Genomic DNA, 13,029 nt, shown 5'->3' on the forward strand with positions numbered 1-13,029 from the left:
AAAACAAATGAAAATATACCTTGTATTAATGGAATTAGGCCATCCATCTGCTGTTGAATTTGATGTTGTTGGTGTATTTGTTGCCAGTCTTGGCCTGCAGTTGAAAAAAAAAACAATTGTTTAATTTACTATCATATAAAATAATTATTTAAAGAAATTTATTACAAAGATGATGCTACTGATAACAAATAGGTTGTTGTTGATGATGATAATAACAGTAACAATGATGAATGATGATGATAATGATGATGATGATAATGATGATGATGATGATAACAGTATTAATGATGATGATAATGATGATGGTGATGGTGGTGGTGGTGGTGGTGATGCTGCTGCTGATGATGATGATAATGATGATGATGATGATCAATCAGATCAAGTACACACCTCAGACTTTCAAAAAACATAAAATAAAAATTCTGCATTCGTAAGAAATTTGTTTACATTCTCAAGCTGCAAAACTAATCACAACTCAGTGCAGAACACCACTTTTCAGTCAACCCAGAAAAAGAGCTTAGTTGCGCTGACATCTCCCATCCAATATACCATGGAAAACTCTGATCTACATAAACATATTCTGCAATATGGTTTCCATGGGAATGTATCATAATTCAGTGTTTATCCTCTCTGTCAGATAATATCCACTGAACTTTGCACATGAACGTATAGGAGGCGCAGAAACCTACAGGGCTATAGCACATATTATGTGTGATTTACCGATACAGTTAGCGCTGGAAATAAATCCCTAGAAGGCACAAATATGCTGCGTTGATGGGGGAGGATAAAAAATGGGTGTTTTGTAGTTTCTTGAATGTTGCACCCCACTTGTACTTTTTGTTCTCCTCCTCTCTCTCTTCCCGCAAAATTCACATTCCAGTAAACATCTCTTGAAACCTTAAATGCTGGACCTGATGCTGCAAGTATCAAGTCAACATCCCATGTGAATTGAGACTTTTGTTAAAGACTCAGTCAAAATAAGGTGAAATACAATATCAAAAGTTTGCCCCCTCCTTTAAAAAAAAAGCTCTTTCATTTTCTTTTTCTTTCTTTTTTACTCAGTTCAATACATCATTCTTGAATCTTGATCTGAAATCAATTTCTAGTGTTATTTTTTTCTCTCTTTATAAAACAGTGAATCATCCTTTGATATCATGCATTTTGGCTTGTGGGGGGTGCCCCTGGGCCGAGGGCACTGTACTTCATGTATACTGCTGTACAAAGGGGTAACCCCCCCAAAAAAAAAATATATATATATATATAAAATAAACAAATAAACAAAATAAATACATAAACAATTGAATAGATACGTAGATAGAAAGATAGATAGATAAATAAACAAATAAAATAGTAAATAAATAAAAAATTAAATACAGGATGCGAGGTGTGTGGTGTATTTTATAGCTTGTCGAAACTGATAAAAATCAGAAAATCTTATATGTTCATGGTACCAGTATTTTTTTCATATCTGAGTAGATAGTATGCGTGTTTCAGTATTTTATTCATGGTAGGCCTATTCTTGATATAGTTTAAAGGACAAGTCCACCCCAACAAAAACTTGATTTGAATAAAAAGAGAAAAATTCAACAAGCACAACACTGAAAATTTCATCAAAATCGGATGTAAAATAAGAAAGTTATGGCATTTAAAGTTTCGCTTATTTTCAACAAAATAGTTATATGAACGAGTCAGTTACATCCAAATGAGAGAGTTGATGACATCACTCACTCACTATTTCTTTTGTATTTTATTATATGAAATATTTTGATTTTCTCGTCATTGCCATGTAAAATGAAGTTTCATTCCTCCCTAAACACGTGGAATTCCATTATTTTAACATTTTGTGCTTCAGGCAAGGATGTCCTAATTGTCAAATTCGTAAAAATTGAAATATTGTATAATTCAAACAATTAAAACAAAAGAAATAGTGAGTGAGTGACATCATCGACTCCCTCATTTGGATGTAACTGGCTCGTTCATATAACTATTTTGTTGAAAATAAGCGAAACTTTGAAATGTCATAACTTTCTTATTTTACATCCGATTTTGATGAAATTTTCAGCATTGTGCTTGTCTGATTTTTCTCTATTGATTCAAATCAACATTTTTCTGAGGTGGACTTGACCTTTAAGGAGTTTATATCTGTGGTTCTGTATGTATTGACTGGAATATACCCCCCCACACACACACACACACACACACATTGACTTTCAATATGTCAGTTTACGGTTGGATCGCTAAGAAATTACATTCAATGTGTTTATTATTCATGTTTATACTTTGTGTGATATTCACTTCTGATTTCAGACTATAAGATTAAAATTGTTTATAACTCAAAATTTCAAATTAAAGGTGTCATTTTCACAAACAGTTCTGAGCCAATCAGATGCAAGGATTTTAGTAGCTTATAACAGTTTCAAGAAATGTTCCGGAGAGGAGAGCTGCAGTGAACTTTTCCTTTTTAAACAGGGCATGAAACACATCATTATGCATTCTCATATATACTGTGTACCCAAAATGGCATGACGATTATTAGAAGTGCTGAATTACTGTAATCAGAGACAACAAAAATACTACCGTTCATTCTTACAAGCAGGTTCTATATAGCATCTATCGCTCATCAAAAGAAGGAAAATGTAACATAATCAAATTGTTTACTTTTATTTTTGCAATACTTCCATTCCCATTTTAAATTATTTCAATAATCATAACAAATTATGTGTAAGTTACTTACTTAAGTTACTCTTAATCTTGTTTCTATATCTCGGAGTAAGTACTCTCTAATTTTCAAGGATTTATTTTTAATCATAAGGATATTGACTTCTAAAATCTCTATAGACTGCAATCCAATTCTAATTAGCTTGGAAGTCATATCAGCAAGGTGTAAATCTAAATTTAATTTAATTTACATGTAAATCTTATATTTGCTGGTCACTATTAACAGCCTATCTGAATTATATTAAATCCTTGAAATTGAGATACCCTCCCATAACCAGTGAAAAAAATGGGGGGAGATGCTACAATCCTACACTATCCTAACTCCACATATCTGTAAATAATGGGCTTATATGATTTTTTTTTAACTTGTATGTCACCATCAATACATTTGAATTAAATGAAATATACAATTTTATGTGTTTTGCTTGCAGCATATAGGATGCCACTGCATGCCACCATCAGGAAGTCTCCTAATGCCATACCATCATATTTTAAGAAACAACACAAAACTCATAATGATAAAAAAAAAAATCTAAATGGGAATGTACCTTAATGAAATAAGAAGACGTAAATAAAAATATATTTCCTGCATTTCGCAAAAATGACAATTCTCAAGACACCTGTCACTGCATTGTATTTTTAAGGTCATATTGGGGTCAAAATCATCTCCTAGAGAAGTTTCTTAATATGCACCCTACCTCTGGGAAGTACACGACACCCCTGCCTAGAAAAGTCAACAAGATTACCTCTCTTTTTTTTAGGAAAGGCACAAAGGCTTTCCATGGAAATTAGTGTTTTGAATCGAACATCATCATAACAATGATATTCAATTTCAATTTCACATTCACAGTTCTTACCTAGCCATAATTATGAAACATCTCAACATGGAATTGTTTTCCAGCTTAGATAAATAAAGCTACATGTAAACATATTGTACCTATATATACTCTTACAGGTTTCTTCAGAGTGCTACTCCAGGCTAAAAATAATGATTTGAACAGATAAAAAAAAATTAGACAAACAAAACAGTGAGTATATGATAAAAAACAGACAAGGAATAAGTTATGCTATTTTAACAATAAACTTAACAGTGGGACAATTCTAGACATGTTTTATGAATATTCATTGAGCAAACTATGATGTCATATTCCCACTTGTTCTTTTGTATTTCATTACACAAAATTATGTTTTAATTTTTTTCCTTCAAGAAATGCATTAGACATTCAATGCCGCAACTTATAAGGAAGACATATCCTTCAAAAATGTATTAAAAATGAAATAATTACGACTTCATGTAATAACATAAGGAAAAAGAAAGTGGGGATGTGACGTCATAAGCCCACCTTAAGAATATTCATGACAACGTGCTACTGTCATCACAAAATGTTGTTGAATATTAAAATTGATAATAATAATAATGGCATAATTACCCAGGGTAGCCACTTCAGTTCCGAAAACTGTTCTCCCAGCAGGCCCTGCTATTATTGTTACCCTGGCTTTAAATTACTTTCAATAACTTTCTTTATATCTGTTATCAGGTTTTGATATTTTCAGCATTTTGCTCATTGAATGTTATTCTATTTACATGTATATAACTATTTTCACTTCAGCCCAGAGAACCCCTTCAAGATCTATTCATTGAGAAAGATTAATATCTTCAATGTTCCTTGGGGGTTGGGGAATCGAAGTCCGTATCAGCTTTGGTAAACGTAATTTCAAAGCTTGAATTCATTGTGGGATAAAACGAAAGAGAATATCTTGCGGAATTTTTTAAACATCTTTTGACTGAAAAGTTGTCAGATCTGACAATTTCTCTCTGTTTTGATTGGCTGAGAAGCACAGGAGTTTTACTATTACTATGGCAACTGGACAAAACATGCTTTGGTGGATACATCTTTCGACAAGTCTTTCAATGAAACACCACCCTAGAAACATGCCATTGAAAAATAATCCAAACTATATAATCTAATGATTTTTATTTTTAATTCACATAAACTTCTGAATCTCACTTAAGAAATTGCTTGAACATGCCCCTTAATGCAACAATTAAATTCAACCATGTAGTTTTAAAAAAACTTCAGCCTTCATTGGATAGCTTTTAGGATTCTCTTGGCAATGCATATCTTGTCAAATTCTGAATGTTTGGAGTTTGGAAGATGCAGAGCATTTGTCATTATACCGAATATTATCGCCGGTTCAAGGGATTTTGTGAAGTTCACGGTCACGTAACATGTAAATAAGAGAAAGAGAACCTTAGATTTTATGGGTAGATGGTGGCTAAAGAGATAATACGAAGTTGTTGTCATCAGCCACACATCTAGGGAGAAAAAAAAGCCCCTTTCGGAAACAAACTCATGTATGTGGTATTTGGACAGAGACTGCGTGACAAGAGCCATCCAAATCAGATTATACCATTCTCTAATTCTTTATTTTGAATGCGCGACTCATTCCCTTTCAAGCTGCGCCATATCTGCAGGGCGCATTCACAGGGAAGTGAACACAGAGTTAAAGGGGAAGTTCACCCTGACAAAAAGTTTATTTCAAACGTAGCAGAAAAAATGATAAAAAGATATTGATGAAGGTTTGTAGAAAATCCATAAAAGATTTCATAAATCATTAGAATTTTTTTTAATTGATGTCATATGTGAGAGTAGCTTCTTCATAAATCTAAAAGAATTCAATTCAATATCGTTTTCTAAAAAAATTGACTTTTTTTTATGGTATCTTCGGGAAATATCGACATATCATTTCAAATCCGCTCCTAAAAGAAACAACAATTTTTCAGTTACCATGAACCATTAAAAATTTATGCATTTTATACTATGCAACATAGAGGCAGCGCTGCTCGTATGTCAGTGACGTCACAAATCAAAAATTTAAAATTCTAATAATTTTCTCAATCTTTGACAGAATTTCCTCAAAACTTCACCATTATCTCTTATTATTTTTGCTGGTATTTTTACAATAAATTTTCATGTCAGGGTGAACTTTCCCTTTAAGGGCAAAAAGATGGATGGCAGAGCTAGGAGGAGGGAAAAATGCAGCGCTGGGTTCTCTGGTTGCTGACGCGGAAATCTAATTCAGGGAATGGCAGCGCCCACAGAGAAGGGCTTTGTCTCTTTTCTTCTTCTTCATTGTCGGTGGATTTCCACAAAGAAAAGGAAAAGAATTCTGTGGAGCTCAAATAATTCACCACATATGCATCTTACGACATGATTCATCCGTGAATGGTATCAAAAAGATGGGGTGGGTTTTAGGCATTCTGGTGAGCACTCCATGCATTCAAATGAGATACAAAGACAGGATTCTTCTATAACTAGATTTTTCCACTTCAACCACCACATATTAGTTTATTACACACAAAACTTGTGGGGGAAAATATATAAATGCCACCATTTATGTATTTCGCTGGGTTCAGATGATTGGTTCAATTACAATTTTTGTTTGAATATTCTATATTCCATTCAAATGCATCTGGAATAGCATTTTAATATCATATTTGTAAGGGCTCTTATAGCACTTAATGTTAAACTCTGCTAACCTGATCGGGTGTTTGGGCATTCAGGGATTCCTTTCTCACTTCACTATAATCCTGACAATCCAAACATCGTGACTGCACTCGACTCCATTCGATCGAAAATCGAAAACATTCACAAGCGCAAGCTCAATTCTAGCGAAGTACCAACATAGAAGGCAGCACACGGACGTGTGTTGCTGCCCTCTACATTCGAAGATGTACAGCACGATATCAAAATGGTGAATAGACAAAAGACGTTGACTGCTCAGAACGATGTCCAAGAAGCCCCAAAATTATCGATAAAACTTTATCCAACCCTAAATAATGCTTTTAACGTGAAAGGTGAGGATGCATTTATGCTAAATATGTATATTAAAAGATGTTATGTAATCAATCATTCACATCTGATGAATACAGATTTTAAAGCATTCTTGGTAGTGGCAGATACAAATTTTGAATAATGCATTAAAAATGCGTAGTTCTTTGGTCGATAGTTTCAATATTAGTAAGATATTTCTAGCGATATATCGACAGAGAATTTTCATAATGATAACATCCCTACTTACTACACTTGGGTGGAGATTGACAGATGTAGATAAATGCTTGCCAAAGGACGCGAATGCTATGGTCAGATTGGAACCCTGGACCTTATTCTTCCAATGTATACCAATGCAGAATAAACTGTTTATATCACTTGGTGGCTACGACTAGAAGATAAACATATAAAACCTGATTTCAAGTTCCGTTTGGCTGGCAAGAACAGAAAACAACCAACTTGATAACAGATATTTTTTGCTGTGCACTATAATTATGTGATTGGAGTGCTTTTCTAGACAACTAGCCAGTATCTAGCTCAGTGTATATAAACTTAATCCACAATAAATATGATGGTCCTGCATCGGTTGCAGAAAAGACAACATATAAAAAGCAACCATTTGTGGGACTAAATCCACGCTCTCCTAACACTAAAACTACACTTTACAATCACACAAACTATACAATCAAGAAGCGACTGACATCTGAAAATTAATGGAATCTTGAAAATTATGTAAATACATAGCCTGGGTTGCCTTGGGAGTGACAGTCTCTCCATCTTCTACAGGAAACATATCCCAAGTAAATCATCTGTTTTACTGATTCTGTGAGGTACAGAGGATTATCTCCATTACATGCGAGAATAATCCTGTGTTATACTTTCCCTGTCCTTCGATTGGGGATGCATCGCTGTAAGTCATACTTTGAAGAAAAAACGTGTAATCAACTCACATATTTGCATATATATTTTTTTGCAAATATATGAAAATGAAAAATGAAAATCCATATTTTGTTGTTCAAAATGAAATTCTGAAACAGAAATACACCAAAAATTCATTTTGCCCAATAGTTCATGGGCCCGAGAGCCACTGTGCAGTGCCAGATCAACTTTGCTCTATCCCTTCAATCGTTGAAAGCCGATCAGGGGAGCAGCAACTCCCATCTTTTAACATCATTTGGTCTAACTTGGCCATAGTTTGAACTCCTGGTTATGAGACGGAGGCTCTACCAACTGAGCCAACACACTGGTAATTAGGGGGATTCGTTGAAATATCAGACAATCAATTTCAATCACTGACAATTTAAGTACAAGATTTGTGTTGATAATTAAATTATAATCGCTAGAGGGTATTCATTTGTCTCGCAATCTACTATGGTCAACAAGGAAATTCGTGATCACTCTCGCAAAAAGTGTTCACTGGCTTTCTAGGAAATTCGTGATCACTCTCGCAAAAAGTGTTCACTAGCTTACAAGTTCACAAGCTTTCGAGTGCCGCTGCAACTCTTTATCAAGTGACACGGATTGTCCGATATCGTACTGTATTTATACTAACCTCCAAGACCGTACGCACAAACGCGAGAACAATAGGTGGGCACTGATCCGTTGTGTGATTGGTCAGGAGTTATGCAAATAAGCCGGGGGTATATGCAAATACGCCGTGGGTCGGCAATATGCAAATGAGACCAAAATTGGCGGGCTCGCTAGTTTCCCGTGGGCGGGGGTTGACTGGCTGAGCGGTCCCTCGATCGGGGCCGGGAACGATCGGGTCGGCGTGCACTGCCAGGTAAGGGGGTATTGTGCTGTCGGATGGTTCGCATCCAGAAATCGGGGATGTCGATCCCGTATTTGCATATACCCCCGGCTTATTTGCATAACTCCTGACCAATCACACAACGGATCAGTGCCCACCTATTGTTCTCGCGTTTGTGCGTACGGTCTTGGAGGTTAGTATAAATACAGTACGATATCGGACAATCCGTGTCACTTGATAAAGAGTTGCAGCGGCACTCGAAAGCTCGTGAACTTGTAAGCTAGTGAACACTTTTTGCGAGAGTGATCACGAATTTCCTAAAAAGCCAGTGAACACTTTTTGCGAGAGTGATCACGAATTTCCTTGTTGACCATAGTAGATTGCGAGACAAATGAATACCCTCTAGCGATTATTTCAATCCGCAATAATGAACCTATTTAGAATTAAATTATATTTTATTCAAGTACACACATGACATGCTTCTAAGGTATTTTAACACTGTTGCTATGTCAGGCAGGCCATTCAAAAATCCTTGTTCCGCAGATCTTTTCAGAAGTCCACCCTCAGGGTGTTTAGCAGGTCTATGTGGTTAGATAAAATCCCATGTAGTTCATACTTCTAAAAAAATGACTGTCAACTTCTTTTGCTACTTATGTAACATATGAAATATATTAATATTGCTTGAATTGGTATGCTCTGGTGTATCTTGTTTATGTCTGCTCTTCATGATGGTCGAAAAACATAGGAAAGTGTTTACAAGGGTCCAGCCCCGGGAGGCCAGTAAAATATATTGCTGTACACACGCGTGACCAAAAAACGTGTTTAAAGGGGTGTTTTTTTTTTAGTTTTGGACGCGGTCCGCGCATGGTTAAGGGTATCAAAAACACAGATTTTCAAGAAAAAGGGTGGTTTTGAAAGACTGGTCAATGGCCAATCGCAGGGTCAAACGTATTTAGGGTATGTTTTTTACCCCAAAGCTTTTTTTTTTAAAAGACTAGCCAAACTTGTTTAGGGGCAAAAATGTGTAAATAAAGCCCGTGAACAACTTGTTTAGGGGGGTATTTTGCACACAGAGAAAATCTCGTTTTGGGGGTGTTTGGGGGAAATTTCTTGGTCACACGTGTGTACAGCAATATATTTGACTCCCCCCCTCCCCCGGGGGGTCCAGCAGACTCCAGCTCACAAAGTCCTAAAATGATTAACATTATTGAAGCTACAAAACAAGAACAACAAGAAAAATATTTACATCCAAGACATTCAATAAAGAATACAACACAGTCAACATACCAACACGCACATCCCTCCCATTCCTAATCAAATTTATCACAGTATGGAGCAAAGAGTGCCTCCAAATCTCCCCCTTCAACTCCAATGTATCCGCTCTGCGATTGTAACATGGAAATTTATACCAGGTCTTGCTTAGTGGGGGCACCCAGGGGTTTTTTTTTACTTATAAAGAGGTGCAAAGGAAAATGTTGGGGGTAAGGGTGGACAAGAAATGTGTACAATGTGTTAAAAATATATTAAAATGTGTACAATTTTTTTGTTTCATTATTCAAATTTTCTGGGGTGGTGACGGGGGGGGGGGGGGGGGAGCCACCATGCTCCCCCACCACCACTGGTCTTGTTGGACCGGACTGAGGGAGGCAAAACAATGAGGCTGAACCAATTGAACTTCTCAGTTGGTAATTGTGTCAGAGCAGGAAAGGGAAACAGCAGTATAGTGCTACAGTCACACTGGCCGCAGAGCCGACTCCCGACCCACCAAAGCTATTACATTATTACCTGTCATTTAAAGGGGAGGTTCACCCTGAAGAGAAGTTTGTTCTAACAAAAGTAGCAGAAAAAATAATTATAGAATATTGTTGAACGTTTGAGAAAAATCCATTGAAGATTAAGAATGTTCTTTGAATTCAAAATTTGGGATTTGTGACGTCATAAACAAGCAGCTGCCCCACATCTTATGTAATATAGGATGCATAAATTTCCAGTTTTTGTTTTGTGATTGCTCATTTGTGATTTCTTTTTAGAAACAGGGTGGAAATTATTTGTGTAATGATACACTGAAGGTAGGCCTACAGTGAAAACCATTTTCAATTATCAGACAAAATGATATTTCATTGATTTTTTTACAATACGATATTTTTATAGTAAACCTGCTCGCATATGACATCACAAATCAAATAATAAAAATTCTAATAACTTTTTTTTTTATTCTTTGATGGATTTTCCTCAAACCTTCAGCAATATCTTTTGTTTTCTTCTGCTATTTGTACAATTAACTTTTTGTAAGGGAGAACTTCCCCTTTAACATATGGATTGAGGGTTGAATTTGCAGGTGTGACTGTGGCATAAGGTTGAATTATAAATCTATGTCAGGGCCCTGTCTTACAAAGAGTTATGATTGATCCAATCAATCACAACTATGGAAAGCCAGCAACATCAGCATCTAAAATGAATGTGTGTTCAAAATATGATGTATATTCATAAAGTCATTGTTTTCTTGATAATTTGGAGTTTTCCACTTTGTTTAATAGAAAGGACATTTTGCAAAGTTTCGGTAGAAAAAAATTACGACACTGATGAATTTCCATAGAATTATGATTGATTGCATCAATCATAACTCTTTGTGAGATGGGGCCCTATCTTTCTCAGGAATATTATTCCAATGCAGTAGAGTTTAATACCAGGCCAAACTGTTGATCTTCATAGCACTATTAAAAACACAGAATCTACATGTACATACAATCTATCAAATGATGATTTTGAAGAATAGCAGATGTAAAATATATTAATCCAGCTTTTGATATCATTATTATTACTACTACTACATTGTGAAAAAAATTGTATCAAATCAAATATCACCATGCCTAAAGATATATAAGAACAATAAGTTTGCCCTCCCCTTGAAATAATTACAATCAAAAGAACCATATTACTTTATTCATATTGTGTTATCTACAGAAAGAAGAGATTTTACATACATTCAGAGTCAATATCAATAACAAAGATGAAACAGCTAGCAAAATGAGGTTAGCTACAATGCTTCATCACAGAATTGTGTCAGGACTCGAAACCTAATCTGCATGGCGTCACACCTAAAACTCACTAGAAACACTGCCTTAATGTCATTGCATTACTCGTTTTCTTTGTCATAAAACCCCAGTGAATTGGGAAATGATTTCAACCTAGAAACACAAAACAAATTCATGGTTTTATGTATTTTTTCTTGGTTTAACATAATCATGAGATCTGTCAGTTTTGATCTGGAGAAAGGGGTCGTACAAGAACATGGCTATGGTGTACAGGGCTGTGCTAAACTCCTGCTGAGAGGTAAATTGTCCTATAGGCTCTGTCACACAACGGTTAGCGATTAATCGTACGCTTGATTTTCACGATTGATTGTACAGTTTAGTCGCTGAAATCAATCGTAGAAAAATGTTCCAAGATGATTGCTAAGATTTGTGTTACGGACCCCTGGATTGGCTGGGATAGCATCCTATTGTGGATGGCTTCTGCTGGAACCATGATCATATCATATCGTATCTTCCATGCAAATATATAATATATCAAACCATGGATCCTACTAGAACATGTTTCCTAAGAAGTCTGTGTGGGAGAGAAAGAGGCCTTACACAGTAAAAATGATATTCTTTGTATACAATGGTGTTTAATATATTACTATATAATCCTTACAGTAGATTTTTAAACAGTTTAAACAAGTGTTTCAAACTTTTAATAATTTATTTTTTTTCAATATTCAATTCTCAATCAATTAAGCATGGCTGTTTAAACTGTTTAACAACTACATGTACTGCAAGGTTCATATATTGAACAGCATCTAATTTTAAACTTGAAGGTCAAGTCCACCTCAGAAAAATGTTGATTTGAATCAATAGAGAAAAATCAGACAAGCACAATGCTGAAAATTTCATCAAAATCGGATGTAAAATAAGAAAGTTATGACATTTCGAAGTTTCGCTTATTTTTAACAAAATAGTTATATGAACGAGCCAGTTACATCCAAATGAGAGAGTCGATGATGTCACTCACTATTTTTTTTTGTTTTTTATTGTTTGAATTATACAATATTTCAATTTTTACGAATTTGATGATTAGGACCTGCTTGCCTGAAGCACAAAATGTTAAAATAATGGAATTCCACGTGTTCAGGGAGGAATGAAACTTCATTTCACATGACAATGACGAGAAAATCAAAATATTTCATATTTCATATAATAAAATACAAAAGAAATAGTGAGTGAGTGATGTCATCAGTTCCTCATTTGCATACCGACCGAGATGTGCATAACTGTTTTGTGAAATGAAGCGAAACTTTAAAATGCCATAACTTTCTTATTTTACATCCGATTTTGATGAAATTTTCAGTGTTATGCTTGTTGAATTTTTCTCTTTTTATTCAAATCAAGTTTTTGTCGGGGTGGACTTGTCCTTTAATTTTTACTATGTTGTACATTGACTTAAGTCATACATGTACTGTTTGCGTGTACTGTATGCTCATGCCCTTTTTTGCATTGCCGGCTATCTGTAAAAGAAGGGACAGTTCACCCCCCCCCCCCCCCCCCCCCGCCTTTATAAAGATGCTCGTCCCAGAAGATTATTTGATTTGATTGTTTTCTGAACTGCAGTCAGAATACTTCATAAGTAACAAAACAAGCACAATATTGTGATTACTATTTTTGCCATAAATCAAGGATCAAGAGTAAA

At 35.2% G+C, this 13,029-nt stretch overlaps 1 protein-coding gene across 1 annotated transcript in view; it reads right to left on the reverse strand.

The window, feature by feature from the left end:
* The window catches only part of LOC121418423, a 58,599-nt gene extending 58,521 nt beyond the window's left edge, over nucleotides 1-78 (reverse strand). Inside the window, exon 1 of the mRNA XM_041612276.1 lies at nucleotides 20-78. The gene's annotated coding sequence lies outside the window, so the exon portion shown is untranslated. The remainder of the gene's footprint in view (nucleotides 1-19) is intronic.
* Nucleotides 79-13,029: the final 12,951 nt, after the last annotated feature.

Source organism: Lytechinus variegatus, chromosome 7, assembly GCF_018143015.1.
Source record: "Lytechinus variegatus isolate NC3 chromosome 7, Lvar_3.0, whole genome shotgun sequence".
NCBI lineage: Eukaryota > Metazoa > Echinodermata > Echinoidea > Temnopleuroida > Toxopneustidae > Lytechinus > Lytechinus variegatus.